The sequence below is a fragment of the Benincasa hispida genome, chromosome 12, assembly GCF_009727055.1.
Source record: "Benincasa hispida cultivar B227 chromosome 12, ASM972705v1, whole genome shotgun sequence".
Lineage (NCBI taxonomy): Eukaryota > Viridiplantae > Streptophyta > Magnoliopsida > Cucurbitales > Cucurbitaceae > Benincasa > Benincasa hispida.
This window is the reverse complement of record NC_052360.1, coordinates 62004827-62010826: the sequence shown is the minus strand read 5'-3', so window position 1 is coordinate 62010826 and position 6000 is coordinate 62004827.

The window sequence follows — 6000 nt, the reverse complement described above, 5'->3', positions numbered from 1 at the left end:
CAAAATGGTAGGTTTGAGTCGACAATCTGGCCACTCACACCCATGAAAGTCAAAGGACCGCCCTCAAAGACAGGAGTTCTCAACTCACTAAAGATTAAGGTACCTATGGTCATCCTAGTGAAGTGAAGTCTCTGTCATGAACGACATTATATAACGAGACTATACACTTCGTGGTCCGATCTTGTACAAACTCTTTTATATAGGATGCCCTCGCTCGCATGTCTCCACATGAATGATCAGGATCAAACCATCTGTAGCACATCACAACACTTATAACAATCTATAAAACGGGCCGCATCCGTAGTATCACCAGGATAAGGTTTCCCTCCTATATCCATATACTATAGATCAGTTTAGTTATCACCTAAGGCATGATCTATCTGTATGTCTTCACATACATGCTTAAGTTACAACGACAACCAGGGATCTTAGTTTATTGGTTTGTGGTAAAGCAAATAAAACATCTCATGTTTCATAGACAACGGTGAAGAAAATATTTCATATTATTACATCACAAGCATTTGTTCAATACAGGTGTTTACAAACTACAAGGCCCAACGAGAGTTTAGGGCATAAACCCCAACATTGAGGATTCGCTTGGACACCTTATTGTCTAATAATGAAGCCATGAAATTTGATGTTGCTGCATAAGAAGACACATTTCTTAGGATGGATATATAGAGTATTAGATTCAAAGACAGAGAATACTTCCTGGAGGTATGTAAGGTGGTCATTGACAGTCTTGTTGTAAATTAGGATGTCATCAAAGTAAATGACCACAAATTCTTTTATGCAAGTTAAAAATATTTGGTTCATAAGTCTCATAAAAATGCTAGGTGCATTTGACAGCCCAAAGGACATTACAAGCCACTCAAATAGTCCTTGGTTAGTTTTGAATGCAGTTTTCCACTCATCCCCCGGTCTAATTCTTATTTGGTGGTATCCACTATGTAGATCCACCTTGGAAAATACTTTTGAACCGGCTAATTGGTCAAGTAGGTCGTAAATTCTTAGGATTGGAAATCTATATTTGATTGTTATCTTATTGACCACACGACTATCTATGCATAAACGCCAACTACCATCTGTTTTGGGAGCTAAAAGAGTTGGGACAACACAAGGGCTGAGTCTAGGTTGAATATGTTTCTTATGTAAAAGATCTTGGATAATGATTTTGAGGGCTTGATACTTACTAGGGCTCATTTGATAATGGGGCAAGTAGGGTAAAGAAGATCTGGGGATGAAATCTATGTTATGTTGGATGTCCCAGAGTGGAGGTAGGCCACTTGAGACCTTAGTAATAGAGGGAAACTTGTCTAAAAGGTTATGCACTTTACTGTCCATAGGGATTGGTAATAAGGTCTCGAGTTTGGCATGGACAAATAAAGCTAGTTTGAATGTGTTTGCATTTGCCTAAGATTATTTATAAGGCATGATAGAAAATAAGTTTGCCTTGTACTTCTCCTTGATGGTATGTTTGCTCATAGGAGTTTTCAAATCAATAGGTACAAGGATCACCTTTTTACCCATCCATTTAAACTCATATATGTTGACATTACCATTATGTTTGGTATGATTATCATATTGCCAAGATCTTCCAAGTAGAATGTGACAAGCGTCCATGTCTAGGACATCGCATATGATTTGATCTTTGTAATGTGTTCCAATTGACAATGGAATCGTACAAAGTTCATTAACAACCCCCTTTTTAATCATCCTACCTTATAGGGGCTTAGATGGGGGTCAACTTTTAGCTTAAGGTGGTGTACAAGTTTCTTAGACACCATATTTTCCGAGCTACCATTATCAATGATAACGTTGCATAACTTCCCATTGATGGTACAACAGGTTCTAAACAACGCGTGCCTTTGAGGATTTGTTTCGGTCACTGGAGTCAAGAGGACCTTTTGGATTACACAAGAAAGAATGTCTCCCTCATCCAGTTGGACCACATTGATATCTTCCTCAAAGTAGTCCTCATGTTCTTTATCTTCATGTTCTTCTTGAATTGTGAGGTTTTTCCTCTGGGGAAAATCATTAGAAAGGTGTCCCGTTTTGACCACACCTAAAGTATTTGCCAAGAATAGGTCTATTATAAGGATTATTATTATTTCGAGAAGGAAAAGTAGAAGGACGTCCCTTAGATTCAACTTCTTTCCCCTTTTTTTAGTAGGTTCTTCACTGCACTGCACTTTTGAAGTTTCTGCCATGGATTTTCTAGCGGTTGTTGAATTTCTATCCCAATTTCTCCTTCAGCCAGCCCCTCATTTCTGTTTTAATGCTTCATCTTCCTCGATTATAGATGCCACAAATACTGCTTCTACCAAAGAAGATAGGGGTTGTAAATATAATTTTTCCTTTTTGTCTTGTCTCAAGCCATGAGCTACTTGTTGGCTATCTCTTTCGGCCAAATTGTTCCTAGCACTTAGGCGATGAAATTCTTCCGTATAGTCTTCAATTGTACGAGTTCCTTGCTTGCAATGGTGAAATTGGTTGTAAAGTAGTCGCTCATGATTAGCCGACAAGAACCGTTTTTTTATTAGTTTCAACATTTTTGCGCAACTAGTGATAGGTCTTTTACCATACAAACGTCGATTGCCCTGAATTTGATCCCACTACACCGATGCGCTACTTTTAAGTTTTAAAGAAACAAGTTTTACATTCTTGTGTTCCAAAGTTTCCATATAATCAAAGAAATTTTTCATAATTTTCATCCAATCCAAAAAGATTTCAATATTCATCTTGCCATTATATGTGGGTATGTCGATCTTCATTTTAAAGTCATTTTCTTGCCTCCAATTTGATTCTCCATGCCAATCTTGATAATAATATTGATTTCTATACCCCTGTGCTTGTGCAAAAGGAATTTGTTGTCGAAAAAGTAGGTTATTCCCATTAGGTGGATTGCATCATTCTTGCTCGGTAATATGGATGGGGACTAGCCGAGTCTTCATCCTCAGATGAATCATAATCCAACCCCAACAAATTTGGTGGCACAGGTCTAGAAGGCGGGTAAACTGACAGATGTTGATGATTATGAACAAGATTTGGCAACCGCACTCCTCTATCTTTAAATCTTTTGATGTATTCTTGCTGGTTCTTGAATTCTTGGAGAAATTTCTTGGACCCTCCTAGGAAAATCTTGGTTTCTTTGAAATAATTGATGTTGGTTTTCAAGCCTTTGTTGAACTTCTTGCAGCTGATCTTGATTATTTCCACCAACTTGAAGTCTGGTTGGTGCTTCTTGATGAGTTCTTGGTTGATTTTCAACGATTCTTCCCACGTCCAAAGTCAGTTTTTCAATTGCTTGTTGCAAACTTGCCATAGAACTTTGCATAGCACTCATATGATCCATGTTGCAGTTGACGGTAGTTTCTAGATTGACTAATCTTCGGTTAGTGGTTTGAGGAAGTGGTTTGAAGAAAGGGGGAGAAGAGTAGGGAGTTTACCGAGCCCTTTACTCGTCATGAGGTCCCTTCACGAGGTCGCTCTTATACCAAATGGTGAAGACTAAAGAGTCTTGGAGAAATCTTGGAAGAATCTTGGAGTTGAAGTTTTTATTCATTGATTAAAATAAGTGATAAGTTCCCTTTAAATACGCCCAAAGGGAAAGGACTTGTGCACACCTAATTAACTAACTAACCTAACCTCTTTTAAATAGACCCCAAAGGAGAAGGGTTTTGTCACACCTATTCTAAAATTAAAACTGAATTTAAAAAAGAGAATACAATCTGTCATTTTACAAGAAATATCCAAAATACCCTTTTTAGAAGAAATGCCCAAACCCTTAATATCCCTACATCTTCTTCCTACCATTGGAAATAATGAAGTCGTGTACAACCTTTGTAATCTACTCTTCAACGGAAAGTAACGTAATATTTTAGTATCAATTTTCTTCTTTTTCCTTGGTTGAGGCATTGATATATCAACACCCTTTTTTTCTACCCATATTGAAGTACCACAAGTCATGCATGATTTATCATCTATTTTGTCTTTCTAATATAACATGCAATCATTAGGACATGCATGAATCTTTTGATATCCAAGTCCTAATCTATTGATTATTCTATTTGTTTCATAAAAAGTTTTGGGCAACTTGATTCCCTCTGGAATGCTTCACATAATAAGTCCAGAAGTAATGAGAATGACTTGTTACTCCAACCACTCATACATTTGATATGATATAGGCGAACAATAAATGAAAGTTTGAGAAAACTTTTACATCTTGGATGTAACGCACAATTACAATCTCTAACCAAGTCACAAAAATTTGATGCATCATTATTTGGTGCTTCACCGGTCATGTCATCATTATCGGTCCCAACTCCTTGAAATGCATTCTCATCAAAATATCCAAAAGCCTCTTGTAACATGTCTTGCATGTTATCATGTCCATCTACATTTAAACTTTCATGAACAGAAGATTCATTCAAAACTTGATTTTGGTCAACTGAACAGTCCAAATAGATTCACCATGAAAAATCCAACAAGTATATCCTCTAACAAATCCATTACACACTAAATGATCATAGACATTGTCTCTGTCAAGCCACAATGTGTTTCCACATTTTTTACACGGACACAAAATCTTTCCATCTTGAGATGCATTCTCAAAGGCAAAGTTTAGAAATGAGGCTACTCCATCTAAATATTCTCTATTAACTCTAGACTTACCAATCCAACTCTTGTCCATTTATATGATTAATCCACCACATTAATAGTAAAATGGTAGTTAATACATAAACATAAAAACAAGGTAAACAAATTAAGAGACAAAGAAAAGTTGTCAAACAATTCTATGCAAATAATAATATATAGCTACCTTACAATAAGAAAAAGTCATTCAATCTTTTGAGAGAATGCACTTAAAGTATTTAATACACGTGTACATCATTTGGGATGATAAAATCAATATAAGATGTATGAAAAATACTGTCGAAATAAAACACATAATTTCCCATCATAATTTCCTTATAAAATAAATACTTGGTTTAATATCTTCTACAACCACACATAAGACAAGAGGGAGATGCAAAATGAAATGAAGTTGGGCAACAAAATGAGTACTAGCTAATTCTCTCTATTCCATAAAATCTAATTTGAATTTCAACCACACACAAGACACAAAGAGGTTTGTTATAAAAGGCATTATTAACTTGGCAATGGAACAGTTCATAGATATGGCTTAAAATATCTACAACTAATATCATACCTCAAATTTTCACATAAAATTTTTTCTATTCAATATTGTATTCCTCCACAAAAAATACACAACATATATTCATAGGTAAAGTTTAGTTAATTTTTCTATTTTACTTTTAGTCCAGAAAGTAAGTAAATACTATGAGTAACAACTACAATTAAGAATAAAAAACTAATAAGAAGAAAGAAAAAAACTTTAGCAATAAAAAATATATTAGCCTTTCGAATTAGGTTCATAAAATCAAAATTGTCCAACAACCAATTTGTATCAAGAGCAGCGTTTTAGACACATGTTGCTAAAAACGTTACAATATTATAATGGTTTGCAACATTTGTTAAACTGCTGCAAAAAACTGTTGTAATAGATATCTTTTCTTGGAGTGGACCAATCCAATCCAATCCAACAAAAATTGAAAAAGTTTAACCCAATCCAACTTAAGAACGAAACTAATACAATCCAATCCTTACATTTTAGGTTGGGTGGTCCGGTTGTTTGGGTTGTCGGGTCACTTGAATACCCCTAATTTATAGGAGGCTTTAAGTCCACGTTCATTGCTCTTCTTGTTTACATAGATGATATCATCATTACATGTGCTTCTGTTCTTGATCAGTTAAAATGTAGGATTGTATCAGCAATAGTAGAAGCAGCAATGATCATTTAAGCACTTTAATTCATTAATTTTGCAAAATATAAAGCATGCTCTTTGCAGAAAACAAGTGAGTTCCATAACATACCTTTGTAGAACCTCTTCAAAGTTCGATCTCCAGCTGCAATCTTCTCCAAATCTTGTTGTAGAC